The following is a 12,044-nucleotide window of genomic DNA, read 5'->3' as shown; positions in this document are numbered from 1 at the left end:
CAAACACACACACCACACACACACACACCACAGACACAGACACAGACACATACACATATACAGACAGAACTGCAGGAGCTCCTTTCCTTTTTCAACCCCCCCCCCCCCCCCACTCACCACCACTACCCCGCTCTGCCCGAGGCACATCGCCATGACAACAATCACATGGGTTGACTGTCCCAGTTTTCAGCCCCCCCCCTTTCCCTCCAGCTGAAGGAGACATGAACTGCTCACCATTGGACCCCCAACCCCCTCTCCTCTGCTGTTTACCACTGCACTGTGCAAATCCACATTACATAACAGGCCACACTGTAGCAACAGCACTCAAGGTTACACGCTACTCACTGCTCACATTACTCAATAGCTCTTACACGGCAGCCAGCCATCGCATGCTTTCTCCATCTGCGCAAACTGTTGCTATTGTTGTATGATGTGTGTTATACAACATTATGTTGTATAATGTCTTTAAAACATTTAAATATTCAGTTGTATTTTTCTCAGTTTTATTAAATTTTTCAAAACAATGTTTCTGGATACATTTTAATGTGGGAAAAATTGATTTTAAACAGTCACCCACAGTATTCTGCTCACAAGCTCAGCGCACGAGGGAGAGGCAGCAGGGATTAGCAATGTAACAAGACAATTTTCCTCCACTGTAAACATACCTCTAACCCCAAATGCAATGAAAACAGAAAAGAAAAATGGCTGCCCGTTTCAGGCACTGCCGCGTACGCCAGCTCACGTGTCACACGCCAGTCTCCGGACTAGCCCAGCACTCGCGGCACTGCTGGTTTATGTAATGGCTCGTGGCCGAGGAAGGCTCATCCGTGATGGGGGTGGGGACAGTGTCTGTGCATGCATGGGTCATCCGCATAAGCGCCCCCACTTAACCTTACCTCATACCCCTCTTCCTCGTTGTCCACACACACACACATACACACACACCTGCACACTTCCACAGTCTCCTCCTGGTCCTCTGCACTGGAAGGATGGGCCACTGAGACAGTCACTGCCAATGCTCTTACATGCCACTGCTGCATTTTTTAGTTTCAGTCATCTGCTTTTATTTCAATTATATCATTATGTAATTAATTGATGGGAGTTGAAATTTTAAGAGCACAGGGAAGTTACATATGGGATAAAGGGCAAGGAAAAAATTTGGGTAATTTTGTGAAGCCTTTATTCAGCATCAGTACGAACTGTAGAAGGGCCATTTGGTTTGTGTGGGGATGTGTAGTAGATAAAGGAGGGTTTTTAGGGGCTGTAGGCATGTGAGAGGTGTGTGTGTGTTTGTGTTTATGCGTACATAACAGGGATATAGGACTGTAGGCATGTGAGAGGTGTGTGTGTGTTTGTGTGCATAACAAGGTTTTAGGACTCTAGGCATGTGAAAGGTGTATGTGTGTGTGTTTATATGTACATACCAGGGTTTTAGGACTCTAGGCATGTCAATGATGTGTGTGTGTGGTGACATCTGAGTCCCCTTGTATTTTCGGGGACTGGGCAGCGTAGTCTCACTATGTAGGTTAATTCAGGCTTACTCAAAGGCTCTGCTAAATGATAAATGATGTGTCCCCTTTCCCCCTCCCTCCAGCAGCCTGTGTTTCAAAGGCAACCCAAGGTCCACATGGTCTGTGGAACATGCAGATTTGGGGATCTTTGGCGGTAGAAGATGAGAAAAGAAGCTCGCCGCTAAGCATGGTGAGCAGCTGGGAGCCGCAGTGACTGGCATGAGCCGGTTGGTTGCTACGGTGATCGGTGAGGGGATTAGTCCAGCCCCCCACTCGGCTTCCGGTGACGTTTTCTTTTTTTTTTTTTGCTTCGTCTTATAGGTGAATAGCTTCCTTGCTTTTGGGTGTGTTCTGTCATCACACCCCCCACAGTTAGAGTAGATTAGTCTTTCCCTGGCCCATGACCTTGAATTAGCTGGTCTCACCAATGTAGAAAAAAGGTAGGACAAACTATTTCCAGGCTTATCATGCAGATCTGCTTCTTAGCAGTGAAAACCTTCATAGCCTGACTACAGAACTCTGTATATGCACCAGTGCTTGTAAGCTGTATTATTGTACTTCAAAATGTGAAAATATTGTCTCTTATACAAATAAATACATTTGGTTCTTCTATTATTATTATTTTTTTTTTTTTTTTGGCTTTAAAAGACAGTTTGCCTGGAATCAAAAGATATCCCTACAAACATCCATCATCAGTCATAAAAATCATCTAATGGAACTGCATGGCCCAATAACAATAAAGATAAAGAAGGATGCTGGGTGTATGACATCATCTGAAGCAAAATGTTTTGTAACTGCTGTGACAGGAGTCTGCCAGAAGAGGGAGCAGTGAGCATGTGATGGCAGCACGCGCTAGCATCCAGCTTAGCTCACACCCCTGTGCTGTTGTTCACTGAGCCGGAGGTCAAACTCCTGTCTGACAATGTCGCAAAAAAAAAAGACAGGATGAGTTAAAATGGGCTCCAAGAGCCGGAGCGACAGCCAGACCACATACCCTAAATGTGGGCTCTGTCCTGGATGCTTATCAGGTGAATGCTAACCGCCTCCCCGATGCCTGACAACGCAATATGATCACTCCTGTCATGTAATCACATTTGTCTTCCCTATCAGACTGTAATATGAGTCACCGCTGCCTGGGTAATTAAAAGCTGCTCGCCCGGTCTGCTCCTTAAAATCCGGAGAATTCCTCGCCGGCCTCCATCTCCAGATGCCCCGCCCCATGCTTTTTGCCTGCGCCTTTGGCGGGAACTCTGCTGACTGTAGTTTTTGTACAGTGCCACATCAAAAAGCTGTAACGGACAGTGGCGTTATTCAGTACAAAGAGAGGACAGCCCCCCTGCTTGGAAGTGCGTGTTTCATGGCTGGTTTGATCCATTGCGTGGCACTCCTTGGACAAAGCATGATGCATCTATTATTGATATATGATTACAGGCACAAATAACATCAAAATAAACAATATGGTTGAGACTGCAGAGATGCAAAAGGGAAAAACACACCAGACAACAGCAAAATATCAGCAACTCATACATGCCCATACACATACAGTGAACTCCATAACGTTTGGGACAGAGTTTTTTTTTTTCTTGATTTGGCGCTGTACAATTTTAGGTTTGCAATCGAACAATTGCCATGTGGTTACAGTGCACATTCTCAGCTTTTATTTAATATTATTTTTTATACTCTTACATATATTTATTCTTATTCAGCCTCTGAATGGCTTCCTTGACTTTCACTGGCACAGCTTTGGTCTTCGTGTTGAAAAATGGCAATAACAGGCAATCAAGAAACTAATCTAAAAACTAACTAATCTAAAAAACCTAGAATCAAGACTGGATACTTAAAGTTCTTTTATACCTGTACTAAGAAAGCAATTGAACACACCTGACTAATCAGAAACATCTCTGAACAAAACATTACAAACATTGCAGTGCCCCGAAATGGCAGAACTCTGTATAAAAAGTGCTGTCATTTCTGCATGGTGAAGCAAAAATGGAAAAAGATATCCTTAAATACATGCTGAGAATGTGCACTTTAACCTCATGAGAATTGTTTGATTGCAAGTCAAAATTGTGGAGTGCAGAGCCAAATCAAGAAAAAATAATATTTGTCCCAAACATTATGGAGCTCACTGTATGTACACATACAGTACATACACAGAAACATGCACGCACACTGTCCCAGGGCAAGCTCTCCAAAAAAATGGTTTCAGACGAATCCATAATAGGCCAGGGGCACAGGGGTGAGACTCGGTCTCCATGGGAACAGTCGACTGAACCAGAGGGAGCCACAATGCTGAGCTCCTGGGGGGTGGGGGTCTAATGAGTCTGGCCTTTCAGACCATAGCCCCCCAGCCTCTCCCCACAACTAACACACCATTACTCAGATCCTGGGAGAGATGCACAGAGAAAATTCTGGAAAGGGCCCAGAGAGTGAATTCAGGGCTTCCACAAAAATGACTCAGTTGTTTCAGTGCTAGTGTTATCCACCTGACTGTAAAGTCACTGTTGTCTCTGAGACCAGGACAGTTGTTTTGGCTCCATCCCTGAGAGATTCCAGAGCATAGTGCCAGTCAATCTCGATGATGGAGTTACCTGTATGCAGGCTAGGAATCTCGAACTCCGGTGAAGTGCTACAATATCTATGGGTTTTTGTGGTTTCCCATCAACCTGCGACAATATAGGCCTTGGAAACATGGTGTGTGGACTCCAGCCAATCGATGACTTCCATTCATCGCCAGCATTCATCAAGTGCGGAAACTTAACAGGAATCAGCAGGCACCTACAACCCACAAGGACTTTTGAGATCCTTGAAGTTAGTGCCAGTTGAAATAAAATGAGATGATGGGTCCAGTTAATATACAGCTTGTAGGATTCGTTATATATACATACAACCATTAGTAAGTCAATTATCTGAGGGAGACAGTGGGTACCAATGACCTGTACCTTGGAGGGTTCCAACCTATCCAGTTGGAAATTAATCTCCTATATCAAAGAAGATACTGTGATATTGTCTAACAAAGTCCTCATCTACATTTATTTAGCTGAAAAAAAAATTTGGAAAGGAAATCATGAAGATGAATTGAACCCGATAGACACAAACTCTGTTATATGCCAAAATCAATGTTTTTTGAAAATGAAAAGAGAACAAATAAAATCTTCTATTATATTTTTGAGCTAATTTTGCAAACCTGTTACTGTGCAGGTTGATGGGATCTGTCAGTCCTGGATGATACTGAAATGCTAATTTGTGGCAGTGGGCTGTTTTTTTAGTGTCATGCTGACAGTGGCTTCAATAACACCTAGACACAGATGGTGTAATTGATAGCTCTTATCATCTTATCATCATAGCTCTTTCTCTCTGTGATGTAAACTCTGGAAACTCATGGTTCCAGCTGCTCTTTGCAATCATATATACAGCCTGGATGTGATTAAAAATATTATTGCTTTAGTGTTTGATTATGACATCAATTCAGATTTACCTGGATGAATAACAATGCATGTTAAAACCCTTCCCATAATAAAAGGTAAATCATTATTTCTTGTCTATATTCATGAAGAGCCCAAGAAACATATTTGCTAGTTTTCATTTCCCCAGCTGGATGACTAAATACAGATGTATTTTCAGTGAGAAATTATTTACACAGGTAGAACTAAAGTTTTAAGGATTAGGAACTATTATGAATTCAAATCCATAATGTGGACACATGTCTCCTGACAGGGGAAGGGGGACAGAAATAGCGACTGTGAGGGGGGAGAACAGAAAGAATTATAAGACAGTGGAGCACATGCGTACCCAGGCCCTGTGTGTGTGTGTGTGTATGTGAGAGAGAAAAAAAAAGAGAGAGAGAGAGAGAGAGACCACAAACATCTTACTGTAATGAAAAACTTCAACAGATTGTTGAATTCTTCCTCTCCACCACAGAAACCAACCAGGTCAGTTCACAGTTGAATGGAGTGGAGGTGGTCCTCCATTCCATCTCATGACCATGGCCTTCTAAGTGGTGCCTCATTTTCATTGTAGACACGTTTATACTGTCAAATATAAATAAGGCATAGTGGGGTGCATATGAGCATGTCAGGCTTCTGTTGTTTCTCCAGGGGGTTACGTGTGAGGCTGAAAGACACCACATTTATACTTGAGGTTGTGAACTTGCATAGCTTGGGATCAGCAGAGAGCACTTAGAGGTTCTCTTTGGCACATGATTGGATGCTGTAATGACAGGCCAATGAGAGAGGGTTAAAATTCAAAAGCTGCTACAATTCTACAGGGATGGGTGGACCACACCTGTTGTATGAGCCCATTCAGAGGAGATGGTCCATGTGCTTGATAGGCTGGGGATTGGGGAAGGGGTGAGGTCTTGTTAAAAGCGGAGTTCAATGACAATGAAGTCGTCTGCAGTGATGACCCCTAATGCAGCTTTAGTAACTGTCATTCAACCCATTCCTGGACCCCCAGGAATTCAAGGTTTGAAACATAGCAAACTTACCCTCACCAAGGAAACTGATCAGAACTATCTTGTTTACCACAACCTACCCATCTGCACTACAATTGTAGGCGGCTTTATGTCTTGTTTTTCTTTTTTTTTTTGTATTAGGGAATATAGAATATAGTACCTTTATAGCAGAGCCCATGATACACTTAATAAGTGAAAACTTTTTCTGTGAATAATCACTTATTAAAATGTAGCCCAACATATGTTCAAACATGGAATGAACTTCGTTTAATCACAATAAAACAACAGCACATACACTATTGAAGTAAATTCAACTATTGCACCATTTAAAATAATTTTACTACATAATAGTTTCGTAATGTGGAGTGCTAATTCATTTCCTATAGTTTTAGAACTACTACCCAATTAGTTCTCAGAATCTCTCCCCAAAGATAAACAGGTTGATTTGTTAGTGTGTGATGTCCAATGTTCTGTAAAATTTTTCTCCAGGAGAAAATGTGACATGTCTGAAATTCTATAATCAAAGCTTAAGACACAGTGAGGATCGGCTGACTTCAATCCTCTGAAGCAGATACAGTCCTACATCTGTAAACAGGAAGTTTTTGCTGACAATTATTTTCCTTTTCAGCTCTCTTAATACAGAAGATAAATTACACCATTGCAGTACAATTGAATTGAGAAAATCTACAATAATTCTTGCATTGTATGCTATGACATATCAGGACAGTAGTCTCTAAAAGACATGAGAGTAATCAGTCTTTTCGATGACACATCCCACTCTTAATCAGCTCTTATCACTTCAGTCATGATGTCAATTGGTGGTTTGCACAATGTGTCTTGTTTCCTCATTGAGAACAATTATATTACTCTTATCTGTTACATTTGTCTCATAATTCTATCCTACAACTATCTGTTATGTACACCCTGTGTGTTTGTTTGTGGACAAGCGGTGGGGTTGGGGAGGCAGAGAGTGAGAGAGATAAAGAGAAATGATTATACTCTTTTATGTAACGAAATTGAGATTATGAATAGATCCGTAAAAAGACATCCATTAATGTTCATGCCTGTAGTGCTCCACTAGCAGGGAAAGCTCATCTTAACCGGCTTGCATTTTTGTATTGGGGCCATGGGCTAGTTAAACATGCACTGACAGAACTGACGGTGGTTTTGAGGCGGCTCAATAAACACAGCCATGACTTAAAACGATGGATCATGTGTGAAAGCACAGGGTGTATCGCATACTGGAGGTCAGAAGAGTCCAGCTCTGGGACTTTCTTCAGGGAGGTTCTAAGTTGTGGACTCAATTTCCAATAAATCCCTGCGGTGACTCCACTCAGGGCCTGGAGAATGACTGGACTGTGCTGGACCAACCGTAGCTTCTCAAAGTGCAACATCTTACGCCCGCCCTCCTCTCTGTGGCTGGCTGAGGACCTACATTTTTACTGTTGACGGTGGGCTTGCGTAAATGTGCGTTTGCTGCAAGGCCATGCCATCATCCACATCCTCTGGCTGATAGTGACCCTGTGGAGCTTTAACATCCACACTATTTACAAAACAGTGTTTATCTGCAAGGTGCTGATGCTCTGCTAAGCTTTTTGTGGCACAGATAAAAAAGAACACCTCCTACGTATTTATGAATCATCTACTTATTAACAAAATCATGATTATTATTATTATTATCATTATTTTTATTATTAATATTATTACATTTACTATAACAACACTATTGCTACCATTACTACTAATAATAATGATTTTAAAAAAAACAATAATCATTATTATAGTTAGAAATAAGAGAACTGCAACAGCAATTACATACTGAACAATTCAACAGGATGTCCACCCCTAGGCACATCACTGAGGGTGAGGGGTGAGTGCTCAGGACAATGCCGTTAAACACAGATGCACATCAGATTATGCAACCACCCAGTAATGCAAAGTAATACCAATGTCCTCAGAGCTGATGGGACTATGAACCTGGGTTCCCTGTTCTAAGTCTCCTGTGATGTTTGCAGGGAATAAAGCATTGTGTTTAACCCCATGACCGTCTTCTTCATCCCCACACTGATTAACTTCTCAACCTCTTTTGCCCCCCCCCCCCCCCACTCCAATTATATTCATTTAACTTGAGCATAATAACTGACCAAATTTTCTTCTTCTTTTATATGATTCAGCGTGCGGGCAGAGCTTGACTCTAGGGGTCATTCCCAGCCCCCACAAACTCCTAAAATACACCTGTATGACAGAGCCAGAGTTTGGATGAATGACTCTCTGGCACTCCTGTGTGTGTATGTGCATGCATGTATGCGCGCGTACATGTGTGTGTACTGTATGCGTGAGTCAGTGAAAGAAAGATTATTATGTTCTGTTATATAAACAGATGAAAAGAGTGTCATGGTTCTGTGTTTCTGTCTCTGTTTTTCCTTGTTGGGCCGCCAGATGGCGGCGCTTCTGTTTTGTCCTGCTCGTTCCCCTGTTAATTGTATTATTGCTTTCAATTATTTTATTATTGTTTCTGATTGTGTCTCGTTGTTCCCACCCTGTCCTGGTTTGATTGTTAATTGTGCCCTCCTGTGTCTTGTTGGTTTTGAGTCTATTTAAGTCCTTTGTCTCCCTGACTCGGGTGCTGGTTCCTTGTGTTTCTGACTTTGTTTCTGTGTTCATTTCTGACTGTGTGTATTCTGCCTGCTTCGGTCCTGCTTGTGCGTTGTGCGTTTCATTTGTGTTTCTGCCTATGTGTTCCGTCTGCTTGTGTTTTGCCCTGCTTGATTTCTGCCTGACTGTTTCGGTTTACTGTTTTCTGCCCTCGTTATGTGTTCCCATTGTTTTGACTTTGAGTTTCTATGCTTGTGTTTTTGTTTTCAGTATTTTTGAGTTTTAATTTGTTATTGCCCCTCGTGGCCTTTTGTTTATTCCTGTTTGTTTTTTTGTAATAAGTAAAGTCTTTGTTTCATTTACCTTTGAGTCTCCTTTTTACTCTGCACTTGGGTCCAACCCGTCAAAACCCTGACAAAGAGATGAGAAAGGAGGAAATTATTCCCTTTTGGTATTCCCCATTAACCCCCTAGTTAAATACGAAAACTAAATAAAGCAATGATAAATCTGAGATGAGCAACTTCTTTAGGAACATATTATAATCTACCTTCCATCCCCATACCTCAGACCTTAACCTCTTTGACAAGGACATAAATCGGGGGCACACTAAAGGTACTGGCCTATATGCCCATATAACATGATAATACTGGGTGGGACCATTTCTTGTTTGGTGGGGATTTGTCCATCCCAGCCTTATGGGCTTCTCGGGGATGTTCAGGTCCCCAAAACATCATACACCGTGCGGTGTCCTTGGCGGTAGGGCGATAAACATGAGACAGCCCCGCAGTCTCTCGGGGACCAGCGTCAGCACTTCCCGGGAGACTGCAAGGCGCTGGAATGACCGTTAAACGCATTATTCTAGCTCGCTCGCATTTACCGTATCCGTAGCTGTGGTTCATCGAGCCACAATCTCAGCGTGGCGACAGGGTGAGAAAATGTCACTTCCACGCGTGCGTTTGTCTGAATAACATCCAAATGCGGTGCTTTTTAATGAAACTTTATGCACATTATTCTGGTGCATTTCTCCAACAGAAAAACATCTGTATTAAGGGAACATCCACTGAAAAAAAAGAATAAAAAATGCAAAGAATTGTTTATCTTTGGTTTATCACATGGTTCCCATTTCAAAAGTGCTTACTTGGGATTTAACCATTCAGTTGAATGCAAATACATTAATGCAAAATAATAACCATAAAAACCACACCCCTGGATACCAAGAAATTCATGGGAGACTATGAGCCAGAGAACCAGCAATCCCATAGTGCACTATGCTATTGTATTGAAGTACAAAGGCCACAGCCTTTATTTATAAAAACTACGCAAAAACCTTTCAAACAGGAACCAATTGAGATATGCTTTACCATGTACCAGAAAAGGCAGCAAAAGTAAAAATTCTTCTTTAAAAAATACTAACAGTGATAGAGAGTGCCCAGTGGAGCAAGAAACATTTCACAGGTACACTTTCATCAGAAACTAAATAATATAAAAATGGCGGTATATTTCACAAGGAGAATTTTGATGTGTATTTTTTAAATTATCTTACATTACATATGCTGACCTTATGTTTGCCAGTCTCTGTTACTTGTGTGTTGCAGCAGGTGGAGAAGATGGGGGGGGGGGGGGATTTCCAGTGTTGTCATTAGACTGCTGATCAATGTTAATTTGGGGAAGGTTGCCGTCCTTGTAGAAATCAATCTGCCAACCCCCGCCTGCCCTTTCCCTCCCACTCACGGTTTTGGGCCCTGGGTGATGATAGTCTGAAATGTGGCTGTCCAGGATGGTTCCTGTTTTTAAAACCCCTTCGTGTATTCAGTGCCTAGACGTAACGTTGTTTTATATATGTGATCTCTCGGTATTTCATTTCAAACTAAAAGGAGAACAACTTCTTTTTGTATTTTTGCCAATATAATTGCATTTGTGGGACTTTGTTTCAACCTAAATGAAATTGAATGTACAGTAAACTAATCCAAGTATTGTTAGTAGTTATTAGTATTGCAAATGGTTCAAGTATCATGCTTCATATAAGCCATTTTCCAAGTCTTTGTGATGCTCACATCTGGAGTTATAAGGCCTTAAATTGAACACCCCTAAATGGTTGAGGAATTGGAAAGATTCGTCATCTGCGCAAAGGGGTTAAACAGCCCTGACCTGAAAAGAAGCCATCGCTGTTTTCCCCTATTCTGCTTGTTTTTCTCCCTCTACAGATCGGTGACATAATTACCAGAGCAACAGCATCACAAGGGCTTCGGCGCATGCTGCTTCCCCCTTCGGGGGTCGCCGCCGATTCCACGCCGGGAACAGGCCGCCAGGCTCCTCCGGCAGCGAGCGCCAGGGGACTCCCAACCACAAGGGAGAACCTTTCACAAAACTGCCATAAACAACATTCCCTTTGAAGAGCAGTTGAAGAGTATGTCTCTAAGATAAACATGTGATCTGTGATTAATGTGATTTTGCTGACAGCAAGTTGTGTGCTTTATACTTTACAACAGGCTGCCCAACCCTGTTCCTGGAGATATACCGTCCTGGAGGTTTTCATTTTAACACTAATTCTGGCATACTTGATTCTACTCATTAGCCAGTCAAAGAGATCTCTAGCTATTGAATGAGGTGCACTTAGGGTTGGAGTGAAAACCTACAGGATGGTACATCTCCAAGAACAGGGTTGGGCAGCCCTGCTTCACAACCTCCCTCATCCAAATTTTGTATCCCCAGTAAGTAATGTCCAATTATGCTTCTCAATTTAGACACCCAAACCTCACCACTACCTGATCCAGGCACCAACTACTTGCCTCTGACTACATTCCTAAACAATGCAGATTGTACAGCAGGGCAACAATATAGTAACTCTGGCATAACATTCCAGGAACACTAGTGAAATGTTAGTCGGACACTGCTATAGTACCTTTGGCATCATAGTAGTGTGACAGTAGGGAAAAACAGGATCAAGCATGGATGTCTGCTGAGCATGCAGTATGCAAGACTAACCAGGGGGCTCTCTGGACAATGATGTGACAAAAGTCACTTTGCCCAGCACATCTGTCATTCCACAGAGTATCACACTGGAGGTCACTGCTAAACAATCACAACTTTGTATGCATAACACTTATCAAAAATAGGGTTATAAAGTGCTTTATGAACTAAAAGAACATGTCAGTCCTCCGAGAGACACTATGTGTGTGTGTATATGTGTGTGTGTGTTCTGAGTGCAGTTTAGACAAGCTGTGTCCTGCTGTATTGTCCTTAGCAGGGAAGTGCAGAGAGGGTGGCTCTTGATGCCAGAGTACCTGGCCCTTTTTCCCCCAAGTGCCCAATGAGCCCCTTTGATTTGATAAATATTTGTATTATATTAATATTGTTGCTGCCTTTAATTTTAATTCATTAATTTTAAAATATAGTCTATGCACAAAGTGGGTGTCTTAAACAGTTTTTCTTAAAGGTTGGTGTGCTATTTTCTCACTTTGAGCCCCTCAAAAGGTTCTGTGCAC

The sequence above is a fragment of the Anguilla rostrata genome, chromosome 6 (genome assembly GCF_018555375.3).
Source record: "Anguilla rostrata isolate EN2019 chromosome 6, ASM1855537v3, whole genome shotgun sequence".
Taxonomy (NCBI): domain Eukaryota; kingdom Metazoa; phylum Chordata; class Actinopteri; order Anguilliformes; family Anguillidae; genus Anguilla; species Anguilla rostrata.
This window is presented reverse-complemented; position numbering follows the sequence as displayed.